Raw genomic sequence first — 15,429 nt, 5'->3', positions numbered from 1 at the left:
TGCGTATTTATTTTAATCAACGAGAAAGTCCTTTGGTCGTGCGTAAAGCATCTGTAATCTGTATTTGATTGGGGTTTTTTTTTTGCACGTCCCATTCGAATGACTAGAAACATATTGTGTACGTCACCCTGTATTAATTGCCCATTGCAGCCAACTGTTCCTAGAATTATTTCTTCAAGATAGATTTTCTTTTTTCGTCCCATTCGTATGACTAGACACATGTTGAAAGCGTTATCGAGTCTTTCATGATACCACAGACTGACCCCCTCTGTTAGTGGTAACTAACTCATTTCCTGACACCATAGAAATATTAGTAGAACGACATTAGTTTAGTTATAAAATATTTTATTGAAACAAAATTAGAATAAAAAGCATAAAACATTGTTTCACTAATATAATTATATATTATATATATGTCAGTTAGTTATCACATGATCACGACTACATATCACCTGATAATCGTGACTATTGAATTACAGCTTTATTTACAGTAGTAAGCTAGTTTTATATTAGGATGTTAGATATTACTTAGAGTAAGATTCAATATATCAATCAGGTGGGACAGGTAAGACAGGTGGGACAGGTAAGATATTACTTAGAGTAAGATTCAATATATCAATCAGGGTGGGGTGGGGTATAAGATACTTGGTTAAATACTAGGGTGCTGGTTTGTTTGATAATACTCTTCACTAATATAGCACACACAACACCCACCACACACCTCGCACAACACCACACCACACTACACATCACACCACTAACACGTCACTAACACAACACGACACGACACACCACTAACATAGCACCCACCCACCACCACCACCAACCATATCACCACTCCAACATTTTACTTTATTCCACCCTCACAACCTAATCAAGAGACAATAATACCTAACCTCGTTCTGGTTCGACCATTATATTTTACTATAAGTAATATCTTCCCCCCCCCTCCCTCCCTCGACACCTCATTGTTTAATATAAAGGAGCCCATCAATACATCATATCAATATAATCACTGTATTTTACTGTAACCAGTACACAACCTCGTCCTGGTCTACAACACCAAGTTGTTCCAGGCTATAGTCGTTCTTGTTGGTAACATTGTTGTAGATACATGTCCTACTACCATCTCTATATCCTATTATACCAATCTCACTACTCTTCTCATTCTTCTTCTCTTCTATCAACTTCTTTAAATCATTAACACTGACTTTCTTACTGACAGTTATAGTACCCATATCTTTACATCTATAAATACAGGTTAATATATTATATCATTATCAACTGATATAAATACAGGTTAATATATTATATCATTATCAACTGATATAAGTACAGGTTAATATATTATATCATTATCAACTGATATATATGGTGGCTGATTGGTATCATTTTGTGATGTTGGGTTATCGGACATATTCCTCTCAATACTATGATTATATACACTGATCCTGGTGTTGGTCAAGAAAGTTCCCCGGGATTTTGCAGCGTGGATCCTCCCTGTCGGTAGTGCAGGACGACGGGTCTGACAAAGTACAGTGTCTAGTTGTGTAGATGGGACAAAAAACAAGCTCCTGTGTACAAATTGGCGAGCACATAAAAGAATCCTTCACAGTTGAATTTCGAAAATTGAAAATTTCCGTCATAGTACTTTGCATTGCGCATGCCTCTCTTCAATAGCCCGATCGGTGCAGAAAAGTAGGAAAATTGAATGAAATGAAATTGTGTTTAACGTTCTACTGTTCTGCTTAATGAAGACGGGCATAGGCTATACAGTGCACTGTGAGGGAAACTTTGCCCGGATAGCAGCGCTAAGGCCTACTCTTATCTTGAATTCTATCTGTCAGGGGGGCCTTTTACGTGCTGGCTAATATGTACACGGAACTTCGATTTTTCGTCCCACCCAAAAGACTATACGTTATCCCCGATGAGCTTTCTCGACCAATGCAGTGATTGAACACAAGACCTCAACGTTAGCGAGCCATCGTCTTATTCACTGAGTCACCGTGACTACCAGAAAAGTAGGACATTAAGCCACATATCTGGAGAGATTCCTCTTTGACAGTGGTGCAGGACGGAGGGGGGGGGGGCTGGCAAGGGACAGTAGTATAGTAGTTCGGATGGGACGAAAAACCGAGGCCCCATTTACATACTGGCGGGCACGTATAAGACCCCCTGACAGTTTGAATTCAATATAAGAGTAGGTCGTAGCGCCGCTATCCGGGTAAAGTTTCCCTCACATTACACTGTATAGGGCGTGTCCGTCTTCATTAGCCCAGTCGGAGCAGAATGAAACTAGTTGAAACGGAGTTTAACATCCTACTGTTCTGCTCCGACTGGGCTAATGAAGACGGGTTTATACCATTCAGTGTGTTATGAGGGATATTTTACCCGGACAGCCGCGCTACGGCCTACTCTTATACCGAATTCCAATTGCCAAGGGATCTTTTCCGTGCGCGCCAATATATACACAGGACCTCGGTTTTTTGTCCCATCCGAACGACTAGATAGCTGTCCTTGTCAGGCCCTCCTTCCTGCATCCCTGACAACGGGAAACCACGCCGGAAAATATTGATGAACTTTGTCGACCAACACCGGTGGCGAACCCGCGACGTCAAGGCCAGCGAGCCAGCGCCTTAATCACTTAGCCACTGTGACTCCCGGAGCAGAACAGCTGGACGTTAAACCCCATTTCATTTTATTTCATTTCCTTACCAATCAGCCACCATAGATATAAATACAGGTTAATATATCATTATCAATAATCATCTTTGTAAACCTTAGAAACACGAGTATTATAAATTATTTAAATGATAAATTATTGATAAAATCATTGTCTTGAGCCCTAATTATTAAATACACTATTAAATATATAATACTATTTTGACTATGGATATTGTAAAGTACATCCCACTGTTTCACTAGTCAGTATATTATTCAAGTCACCTCTAGTTGGTTATTATTCAAGTCACGTGATATAGAAACTTCATCATTCGATATAAGTTAAAACTCAAGACTCTTGTAACAGTATGTAAAATTTGACAGTTGTCAAAATATATATTATTATGAACACATTTACTTACGGGCCATATACCAACTTTAGAGTAATATCATTACTCGTATCCCTGACATAACGTCTAGTATTAGTGTTGGTGTTTGTCTTGACTTCCGATTGTTCTACTTTCTTCTTAAATGCTTCCAGGTCAGCCACCCTGTCTTTTAATTCAGCTATTTCTTCATCTTTTCTTTCAAATTTTTCAGCCATCTCTTCAGTTATCCGATTGATCTGGAATCTCACATCTTCCATATCGGATGTGCAATCATCACTGTCGGTCTGGTTACCAGTTTCATTTATTGTGTTTGATCTTCCAATCTGTACAGCTTCACAATCACCATGTATATTATACATGTAGTAGGTATTGTTGTTAACGGTTGCTATCTGGAATAGAAAATAAATAAACAACCAGTCTCTACTTGTAAATATTATTACAACAATATCTCTCTTCTTAGATATGATAATCATCGACGAATATAAATATCAGAAAGAGAGCTGTAAATTAAGCGCATGCGTTGAATCTCTAGTTTGAGATTCTCGGTTGACCAGTGGCGTACAGAAGTTTGTTGATGCCTGGGGACAACTCATTGACTTAAACACAGGGTCGAGTACTGAGAGATGGGTGACGAGAAGATATTTTAAATATTTAATATATACAAAAACAGATGAATTAATCTTTGTATTCAAATTAATGTAACATGTTCTCTACTCTCGTCTCGTTTATTTAAAACACAGATTCGCATTCACACCAGCATGTTGGACTGTAAGCCAAATTTATATTCTTTGATTGGATATTTGATGCCCCCCCCCCACACACACATGCACACACACCTCTCTATATTACCAGAATCTATGACCTGGTCCGTCTACGCATTCTTTGATTGGATATTTGATCCCCTCCCCCCCACCCCCAATTTCCATCTAACCAGATTTCATGACCTGGTCCGTCTACCTCCTTCCCCTTTCCTTGTACGCCACTGCTGATCGATGGAGGTGGGACAACAACACCACCATTCCGTTCAATGCTAAAACCCTACTTTCTGTTTCTGTCGTGTTGAAGATGTTGTTAGGGCTTGTGGACACAGACAGAAAAAGGTGATATGGGGAATGACAATAACACAGTTCCTCACTGGGAAAGAACTGGGGTTTAACGTCCATTTAACGGAGGACCTGGAGAAAATCCGCGAGATTGGACCGGTGACTCTACTCCTTGTCAGGTACATGCTCGGATCAGAACCACACCACGTGACTCTATGACAGCCCTTATGATCTAAACCAGTGAGCTTGTAAATTGTTACATCAACACGACTCTCATAGATGTAGAGACACTAGTTGTATCAAATATAGGAGTAAACATACACTGCTTCGTGTACTCACTCGTCAGTATTTGTATTCTACGAGAGATAAGACAGTCATTATCAAGATTACGATGGTTAGTTATTGACGTCATAAACTGACGTGTTATTTTATAAACGTGACGTAGTTGAACTTACTGGGGTGGCCATTCTTCTTGTGCTTATTATTCTATGACAACTTTCTTCCACTAGAGTTCCCTTAGAACCTTACTAAAGACTAACAGAACTGTATAACACTAGATCAAGGGGGTTCTATAAAATTTACCCATTGGAAAAACACAGTCTATGTGTAGTGTATTAATGACGAGTTTTAGTCTTGTATAACCTGTCTCACTACTATTTACGTTGAGCTAGATCAAGTACGATAAATAATTATAATATTTCTACACCCATGAATAGCCATTCTCGATAAAGAATATAGCCCCGACTTGTTAAAACGAATATAATAAATTCCTGGTGTTTAAGATAACCTAAATATATCAATATAATAAATAGTGTTGTAACTATCTGAATGAATACTATACAATTGTCTGTTCAGTGGGTGTTTATTGATGTCTGGATAACGTAGTCTATTCTATACTATAGTAACGGAAAAACCAGTCTATTTATACGTATTGCGTAAGCTTGTAATATGGGGGTCGCCTTTCAATAAATAAAATGAAATGAAATGTGGTTTTATGGCACCTCAGCTCCAACCGGGGTATATTGCGCCAAACATATGGTGAATATTACTAAACAGGCTAAATTATATCACAAAAAAAACTTATATGCATAAAAACGTATATTGACTTGCACGATCACGTGTAACTATGGAATACTTTAACGGTTTATTACCGGGCAACGTTTCTACTAGAATTCTTTATCAATATATAGTGTGCTATGGTGGACTTTTTGCCCGAACAGCGGCGCTATGACGTCCATTCTTATATCGAATTCCAACTGCCAGGGGTTCTTTAAAGTGCAAGCCAATGTGTACACGGGACCGACCTCGGTATTTTGTTCTATCCGATGATAATTAGTCTTGATAATAAATATATGTTAATTGTAGTAATATTCTTCATTATATATAATTTAGTACGTTGACCCTAAAAAAAATATCGATTTGAACGTTTACAGTTTATCAGACATAAATAGTGGTTTTAGGGGATTTTTTTTCAAATATTTTAATATATTTGGGTACGTTTCTCGTGTTTTTATACGGTTGGTAAAGCTAAAAAATAGAATGTCAAATTACTTTCGCTTTAAAGATTTAAATAAAAAGTTGTCAACCCCTGTTACAATTGTTCAAAATTGAAAATTTTATTCAAATTACTTTTATATTCTAAGCCACTCACTAAATTTAATTATTAAATGGTGATCGTATTTCAAGCTTTCAGTCTGTTACTGTAATTTTAACAATCATAGCATCTCCACCATGTATAAATTATAGACTATTTAAACATTGTCTTGATTTTGGAAAATATCTATCAGTCCTACACATGTACAAATCTAAACTAATATGTAGATTTAGAAATTGCATTAAAAACTCCATAGAAAGAAAATTCCAAGAGAAAATAAAACCTATAACTATGCAAACTAAATGAAACTGGCGATGAATTCCACTATTTATTTATTTATTTATTTATGCGGGTCCGGTTATTTTAAAGAAAAGGAAATTGTATATATCTTCTATTTTCTACTTAGGGAATTGTTTAATTGTACTCACCCTTGTGTACTGAACAGTTTACCTGGATTAATTAAGGTAATAATACAAAGTCCCCCCTCCCCTCCGACCGAATTGTTTAATTGTACACACTCTTGTGTATTGAACAGTTTACCTGGATTAATAAGGTTATTACTCAAAGGTGGTATACCTTCTTTACACCTGTGTATATATGTTATATTTATGTTGTTGATGTAAATATGTTATTGTTTCTACACTGTATTTATGTACGGTTTGTGAAATAAAGAATATCTATCTATCTATCTATCTATCTAATTCGATGTTGGCTTGTTGTTATTATTAACAATGATATTCATTTAACATAGTCAAGGTTGATTTATTATCACGTGCCGAACGAAGTTAGGGAGGGATATTGAAATTGGGCCTCTCCGTCCGTCCCGTTTTTTTGTTTATATCTCATAAACCGTTCAAGATATGTTTCTAATATCAACCTATTATCTTAGTTGTGCCTTTTGCTATTTAGGAATTTCTGGAATTTATATTTTTTGTATTTCTATGGAAACAAATTTGACTTAGTTTTTGGTGTACAATTTTGTATCCAGAGCATATCTCATAAACCGTTCAAGATATCTTTTAGCTTTCCGTTCATTTCTGAAGTTTTACGTCCACTTCCACCAAGGGTGATATCGTAGACAAGAACATTTAGCCTTTTTACTCGATAATTAAACTGTAGAACCCATAATGAGTATTAGTCGCGGGGGGGGGGGGGGTCAAACGCACAGCTAACTTTATAATAACCAAAGTTAAGTAGTTTGTTTATAATCGAAGAAATACGTTTAAAATTTACGATGGTTCAAACAGTAATCACATTCGTAATAGATGTAAGTACAAACTGCGTAAATTTGCATGTGTATAATTATCATTGGTTATCTTCTTGTGAAGGATTTCATATAATGGTCTAAACTCTGCTGTATGTATATTATATTTGGTGTTCTATACAGTATGTCATTCATAATAGATGTATATACTACGTAAATATGCCTTCCACATTGTTGTTCGATTTCAAGTCATACAGAGAAATCTATTATATTGCAGTATATAACTGATTTGAGGGTGTGGTCTAGAGGGGGGTCGGTTGGATGGCCGAATGGTTAGCGCGCGCTGTATCATAAGGTCTGTCATTGAGTCAACTGGCGTGGTTTCGAATCCCCGGTTGTACGTGACAAGGAGTAGGGTCGCCTGTCCAACCTCGTGGGTTTTCTCCGGGTCCTCCGGTCCCCCCCCCCCCACTGCTAAAGACCCCTACGCGCAAGCGAATTATTGAAATAAATAAAAAATTAAACCATATGTTAGTCCCGAAATGACCTAGTTTGTGTCGAGTGGACGTTAAACCCCATTTCTCTCTCTCTCTCTCGGTGTGGTCTAGTCTAAGATACGTACTAACTTTTCAACACCAATCTTATTAAGAAATGAAACGGGGTTTAAGATCCTACTGTTCCGCTTCAAACTGGGCTAATGAAGACGGGCATACGTCATACAGTCTGCACTACGGTCTATATTTATATCCATTTCCAACTGTCAAGGGATCTTGTACGTGCATGCCAATGTGTACATGGGACTTCGGGTTTTCGTCCCATCCGAACGACTAGACAGCTGTCCTTGTCAGACCCTCCGTCCTGCATCACTGACAAAGGGAAACCACGCCGGAAAATGTGGATGAACTTTCTCGGCCAATGCAAGGATCGAACAGCCAACATGATACCCCCCCCCCCCCCCGAGGGCACATAACAGTCCGACTGTTTATTGTGTAATAATGGAAATACAAGCGGAAAGAAGACAAGGGGGAACCACGTCGGTAAATCTGGATGAACTTTCCCCGCTAAAGCAGGGATCGAACACCCGACCTCCAGGCTAGCGAGCCAGCGTCTTACCCACTTAGCCACGTGATCCCCTTTAATATATTATGTGATTCATCTGCAAGATGATATATTTGCAGCATAGATAATCTCTATTCAAGTTAAGCCCACTGTATATATTTATTTTAATTCTAAAGTCGATCTATATGATTTAGTGTCATTAAAGTATCTATTGGTGGTTAACAGTGTGTAACTAACAACTATAATTGGATCTTTATTATTGACAAAATGTTCATGTAACTTGAAGTTTCTACACAAAGTCTGTTGCAACCAGATATTTAAAGCGCGTTGACAATATATTCATTTAAAGGTGCGTTCACGTTGGAGGTTTAATCTAAATTGAATTCAGAATAAAGTCTCCCATAATGTATCGTTAAAAATCTAAATACAAATATATGTTGTGTTCAGATCAAGGCTGTTCATTTAAGGCCTATAGACATTCCAGACATCTTGAATCCAGTCTCTAGCATGTGTTGTATGAGTTCGATTAAAATGATAACAAAATTCATTGCTTTGCAATATGCATTTTTAGTACTGAAAGAATTTTAATTATGAAATGTATCTTCGCTAATACAGAGTCGAGAGTGAAGTGCATGTACATACTTGTTGATGCATAGCAAACGTGACCAGAAGAGTAATCATCCTCATTTGCTTTTGATTCTGGTGTAGACGAATTCGTACCCGACGCTCAATGGCAAGATGCCGAAGATGCAAGATCTTGGGATATGAATGACCTTCTCTTCTGTTAGTTATGCGCATTCAATCCGAATAAGCTGTAATGCGACGCACCGCTTTTAATCCGAGACAAACCAATCCGAATTCCGGAGGCCGGTCTCGGGAAATCGCATTGAATATGCATCCAGTGTGAACGCAGCTTAAGAGAAACTCTGTCAATTCGGAATTAACATATCGTAAAATTCATATTCATTTGACGATCGACCTCCTATTTACAAAACTATGGTTCATTCGAACTACAGTGTAAACACGATTTCGAACTACAGGGTACTTTATGTGATTGCATATAGTTTATGTCATACTATTCACCATCTGATATCTGATATGTGGGATTAAGATTAAAAGATTAAATAACTGTGAGAAAATGTGTTTGTTAAATAAGGAAGTTAATTCAACATATGACATATATTATATCAGACGATGTCTATAGACACAGTAGCAAGTTTTTAAACAATGGGTATGACCCCATCAATTTGTTATTCTGTACAAGTCCATCCCTTTGAACAACAAATAAATTCAGAAGATGATCTCCAGGTAGATTTTTATACGCCCACATGGAAATGTTCAAAATTTGATTGTTTTGAAATTGATATATGATGTTTACATTAGGGAGATGAAGAAACCTATTGAATTTCAATAATATCCATTAAAGAGGCATTATCGAAGATTAGAAAAAAAGCTGGCGGTTCTCACTATAATAGTTAAAAACCTTGTGAACACTCGAATAACAAAAATTATATGATGGGGCCTGCAACCGGAAATGTAAATACTTCCTAATGCTGTTTGCTTCTAGTGGCGGAAATAAATGAAATATATTAAAGCAATAAATGTGTTTCATTTATTGATTGATTCGCATGGCATATGATAATCAAATTTTATAAATATGGTGGCTATATTTATATATGGATATATTTAATTCATTGATTTAACGTCCATTTAACGGAGGACCTGGAGAAAATCCGCGATATTGGACCGGTGACTCTACTCCTTGTCAGGTACATGCTCGGATCAGAACCACACCACGTGACTCTATGACAGCCCTTATGATCTAAACCAGTGAGCTTGTAAATTGTTACATCAACACGACTCTCATAGATGTAGAGACACTAGTTGTATCAAGTATAGGAGGAAACATACACTGCTTCGTGTACTCACTCGTCAGTATTTGTATTCTACGAGAGATAAGACAGTCATTATCAAGATTACGATGGTTAGTTATTGACGTCATAAACTGACGTGTTATTTTATAAACGTGACGTAGTTGTACTTACTGGGGTGGCCATTCTTCTTGTGCTTATTATTCTATGACAACTTTCTTCCACTAGAGTTCCCTTAGAACCTTACTAAAGACTAACAGAACTGTCTAACACTAGATCAAGGGGGTTCTATAAAAATTACCCATTGGAAAAACACAGTCTATGTATAGTGTGTTAATGACGAGTTTTAGCCTTGTATAACCTGTCTCACTACTATTTACGTTGAGCTAGATCAAGTACGATAAATAATTATAATATTTCTACACCCATGAATAGCCATTCTCGATAAAGACTATAGCCCCGACTTGTTAAAACGAATATAATAAATTCCTGGTGTTTAAGATAACCTAAATATATCAATATAATAAATAGTGTTGTAACTATCTGAATGAATACTATACAATTGTCTGTTCAGTGGGTGTTTATTGATGTCTGGATAACGTAGTCTATTCTATACTATAGTAACGGAAAAACCAGTCTATTTATACGTATTGCGTAAGCTTGTAATATGGGGGTCGCCTTTCAATAAATAAAATGAAATGAAATGTGGTTTTATGGCACATCAGCTCCAACCGGGCTATATTGCGCCAAACATATGGTGAATATTACTAAACAGGCTAAATTATATCACAAAAAAACCTTATATGCATAAATACGTATATTGACTTGCACGTTCACATGTAACTATGGAATACTTTAACGGTTTATTACCGGGCAACGTTTCTACTAGAATTCTTTATCAATATATAGTGTGCTATGGTGGACTTTTTGCCCGAACAGCGGCGCTATGACGTCCATTCTTATATCGAATTCCAACTGCCAGGGGTTCTTTAAAGTGCAAGCAAATGTGTACACGGGACCGACCTCGGTATTTTGTTCTATCCGATGATAATTAGTCTTGATAATAAATATATGTTAATTGTAGTAATATTCTTCATTATATATAATTTAGTACGTTGACCCTAAAAAAAATATCGATTTGAACGTTTACAGTTTATCAGACATAAATAGTGGTTTTAGGGGATTTTTTTTCAAGTATTTTAATATATTTGGGTACGTTTCTCGTGTTTTTATACGGTTGGTAAAGCTAAAAAATAGAATGTCAAATTACTTTCGCTTTAAAGATTTAAATAAAAAGTTGTCAACCCCTGTTACAATTGTTCAAAATTGAAAATTTTATTCAAATTACTTTTATATTCTAAGCCACTCACTAAATTTAATTATTAAATGGTGATCGTGTTTCAAGCTTTCAGTCTGTTACTGTAATAGAGAGAGAGAGAGAGAGAGAGAGAGAGAGAGAGAGAGATATGGTTCAATTTTATTTCAATAATTCGCTTGCGCGTGGGGACTTTTGGCAGAGGGAGAAACCCCCCGAGGTTGGACAGCGACCCTACTCCTTGTCACGTACAACCGGGGAATCGAAACCAAGACCAATTTTAACAATCATAGCATCTCCACCATGTATAAATTATAGACTATTTAAACATTGTCTTGATTTTGGAAAATATCTATCAGTCCTACACATGTACAAATCTAAACTAATATGTAGATTTAGAAATTGCATTAAAAAAAACTCCATAGAAAGAAAATTCCAAGAGAAAATAAAACCTATAACTATGCAAACTAAATGAAACTGGCGATGAATTCCACTATTTATTTATTTATTTATGCGGGTCCGGTTATTTTAAAGAAAAGGAAATTGTATATATCTTCTATTTTCTACTTAGGGAATTGTTTAATTGTACTCACCCTTGTGTACTGAACAGTTTACCTGGATTAATTAAGGTAATAATACAAAGTCCCCCCTCCCCTCCGACCGAATTGTTTAATTGTACACACTCTTGTGTATTGAACAGTTTACCTGGATTAATAAGGTTATAACTCAAAGGTGGTATACCTTCTTTACACATGTGTATATATGTTATATTTATGTTGTTGATGTAAATATGTTATTGTTTCTACACTGTATTTATGTACGGTTTGTGAAATAAAGAATCTCTATCTATCTATCTATCTATCTAATTCAATGTTGGCTTGTTGTTATTATTAACAATGATATTCATTTAACATAGTCAAGGTTGATTTATTATCACGTGCCGAACGAAGTTAGGGAGGGATATTGAAATTGGGCCTCTCCGTCCGTCCCGTTTTTTTGTTTATATCTCATAAACCGTTCAAGATATGTTTCTAATATCAACATATTACCTTAGTTGTGCCTTTTGCTATTTAGGAATTTCTGGAATTTATATTTTTTGTATTTCTATGGAAACAAATTTGACTTAGTTTTTGGTGTACAATTTTGTATCCAGAGCATATCTCATAAACCGTTCAAGATATCTTTTAGCTTTCCGTTCATTTCTGAAGTTTTACGTCCACTTCCACCAAGGGTGATATCGTAGACAAGAACATTTAGCCTTTCTACTCGATAATTAAACTGTAGAACCCATAATGAGTATTAGTCGCGGGGGGGGGGGGGGGGGGGGGTCAAACGCACAGCTAACTTTATAATAACCAAAGTTAAGTATCTTGTATCATAAGGTCTGTCATTGAGTCAACTGGCGTGGTTTCGAATCCCCGGTTGTACGTGACAAGGAGTAGGGTCGCCTGTCCAACCTCGTGGGTTTTCTCCGGGTCCTCCGGTTTCCCCCCCCCCCACTGCTAAAGACCCCTACGCGCAAGCGAATTATTGAAATAAATAAAAAATTAAACCATATGTTAGTCCCGAAATGACCTAGTTTGTGTCGAGTGGACGTTAAACCCCATTTCTCTCTCTCTCTCTCGGTGTGGTCTAGTCTAAGATACGCACTAACTTTTCAACACCAATCTTATTAAGAAATGAAACGGGGTTTAAGATCCTACTGTTCCGCTTCAAACTGGGCTAATGAAGACGGGCATACGTCATACAGTCTGCACTACGGCCTATACTTATATCCAATTCCAACTGTCAAGGGATCTTGTACGTGCATGCCAATGTGTACATGGGACTTCGGGTTTTCGTCCCATCCGAACGACTAGACAGCTGTCCTTGTCAGACCCTCCGTCCTGCATCACTGACAAAGGGAAACCACGCCGGAAAATGTGGATGAACTTTCTCGGCCAATGCAAGGATCGAACAGCCAACATGATCCCCCCCCCCCCCCCCGAGGGCACATAACAGTCCGACTGTTTATTGTGTAATAATGGAAATACAAACGGAAAGAAGACAAGGGGGAACCACGTCGGAAAATCTGGATGAACTTTCCCCGCTAAAGCAGGGATCGAACACCCGACCTCCAGGCTAGCGAGCCAGCGTCTTACCCACTTAGCCACGTGATCCCCTTTAATATATTATGTGATTCATCTGCAAGATGATATATTTGCAGCATAGTTAATCTCTATTCAAGTTAAGCCCACTGTATATATTTATTTTAAGTCTAAAGTCGATCTATATGATTTAGTGTCATTAAAGTATCTATTGGTGGTTAACAGTGTGTAACTAACAACTATAATTGGATCTTTATTATTGACAAAATGTTCATGTAACTTGAAGTTTCTACACAAAGTCTGTTGCAACCAGATATTTAAAGCGCGTTGACAATATATTCATTTAAAGGTGCGTTCACGTTGGAGGTTTAACCTAAATTGAATTCAGAATAAAGTCTCCCATAATGTATCGTTAAAAATCTAAATACAAAGATATGTTGTGTTCAGATCAAGGCTGTTCATTTAAGGCCTATAGACATTAGGGGCAGGGCAGGGCAGGGCAGGGCAGGGCAGACATTACGGACCAGGCAGGGCAGCTCAGACCAATTCCAGACATCTTGAATCCAGTCTCTAGCATGTGTTGTATGAGTTCGATTAAAATGATAACAAAATTCATTGCTTTGCAATATGCATTTTTAGTACTGAAAGAATTTTAATTATGAAATGTATCTTCGCTAATACAGAGTCGAGAGTGAAGTGCGTGTACATACTTGTTGATGCATAGCAAACGTGACCAGAAGAGTAATCATCCTCATTTGCTTTTGATTCTGGTGTAGACGAATTCGTACCCGACGCTCAATGGCAAGATGCCGAAGATGCAAGATCTTGGGATATGAATGACCTTCTCTTCTGTTAGTTATGCGCATTCAATCCGAATAAGCTGTAATGCGACGCACCGCTTTTAATCCGAGACAAACCAATCCGAATTCCGGAGGCCGGTCTCGGGAAATCGCATTGAATATGCATCCAGTGTGAACGCAGCTTAAGAGAAACTATGTCAATTCGGAATTAACATATCGTAAAATTCATATTCATTTGACGATCGACCTTCTATTTACAAAACTATGGTTCATTCGAACTACAGTGTAAACACGATTTCGAACTACAGGGTACTTTATGTGATTGCATATAGTTTGTGTCATACTATTCACCATCTGATATCTGATATGTGGGATTAAGATTAAAAGATTAAATAACTGTGAGAAAATGTGTTTGTTAAATAAGGAAGTTAATTCAACATATGACATATATTATATTAGACGATGTCTATAGACACAGTAGCAAGTTTTTAAACAATGGGTATGACCCCATCAATTTGTTATTCTGTACAAGTCCATCCCTTTGAACAACAAATAAATTCAGAAGATGATCTCCAGGTAGATTTTTATACGCCCACATGGAAATGTTCAAAATTTGATTGTTTTGAAATTGATATATGATGTTTACATTAGGGAGATGAAGAAACCTATTGAATTTCAATAATATCCATTAAAGAGGCATTATCGAAGATTAGAAAAAAAGCTGGCGGTTCTCACTATAATAGTTAAAAACCTTGTGAACACTCGAATAACAAAAATTATATGATGGGGCCTGCAACCGGAAATGTAAATACTTCCTAATGCTGTTTGCTTCTAGTGGCGGAAATAAATGAAATATATTAAAGCAATAAATGTGTTTCATTTATTGATTGATTCGCATGGCATATGATAATCAAATTTTATAAATATGGTGGCTAAACTCTTCAGGAAACAGAATGGCGAAATAAAATTTATTTACGATATGGATATGTTTAATTCATTGATTTATTCGCATGGCTGTGATATAATACAATTTTAAAGATACGGTTGATTAAGTTACCAGGAAACAGAATGTCGCGAGAAGAGAGGGCGGGTCATCTTCTCCCTTTGTCATAATAAAAAAAAACCAAGTTAAAACAGGTGGTCCAGCTGGCTGATGTTTGGCATGATCAGTGCGGATAGAAAAACACCCGCCGAGAAAAAGATTCCGCTTGCTTTATGTGGAAAAGCGAAGTGCTCGCAGTAAAAACCACATTGCGGGACCTGTGGATTATTTACATATTACACAATGTTTGTCCAGTAAGTTCCATATGGTTAAAAATTAATTAAAATGAAATGAAATGGGGTTTAACGTCCTACTGTTCTGCAGTTCACACCTTCAACGTTTAAAGGGCAATATTGGCGCCAGT

General features: G+C 37.0%; 1 long non-coding RNA gene across 1 annotated transcript; it reads right to left on the bottom strand.

The window, feature by feature from the left end:
* Positions 1 to 328: 328 nt before the first annotated feature.
* Positions 329 to 4,717, bottom strand: LOC126826961 (uncharacterized). Its single transcript, XR_008788688.1, has 3 exons — positions 4,549 to 4,717; positions 3,084 to 3,439; positions 329 to 1,248 (listed from the first exon to the last, which is right to left on the bottom strand). It is a non-coding gene; the product is annotated as an uncharacterized LOC126826961 (long non-coding RNA).
* Positions 4,718 to 15,429: the final 10,712 nt, after the last annotated feature.

This window comes from Patella vulgata, chromosome 7 (assembly GCF_932274485.2).
Source record: "Patella vulgata chromosome 7, xgPatVulg1.2, whole genome shotgun sequence".
Classification (NCBI taxonomy): Eukaryota; Metazoa; Mollusca; class Gastropoda; family Patellidae; genus Patella; species Patella vulgata.
The sequence above is the reverse complement of the archived record's forward strand: the minus strand, read 5'-3'. Positions and strand labels throughout refer to the sequence as shown.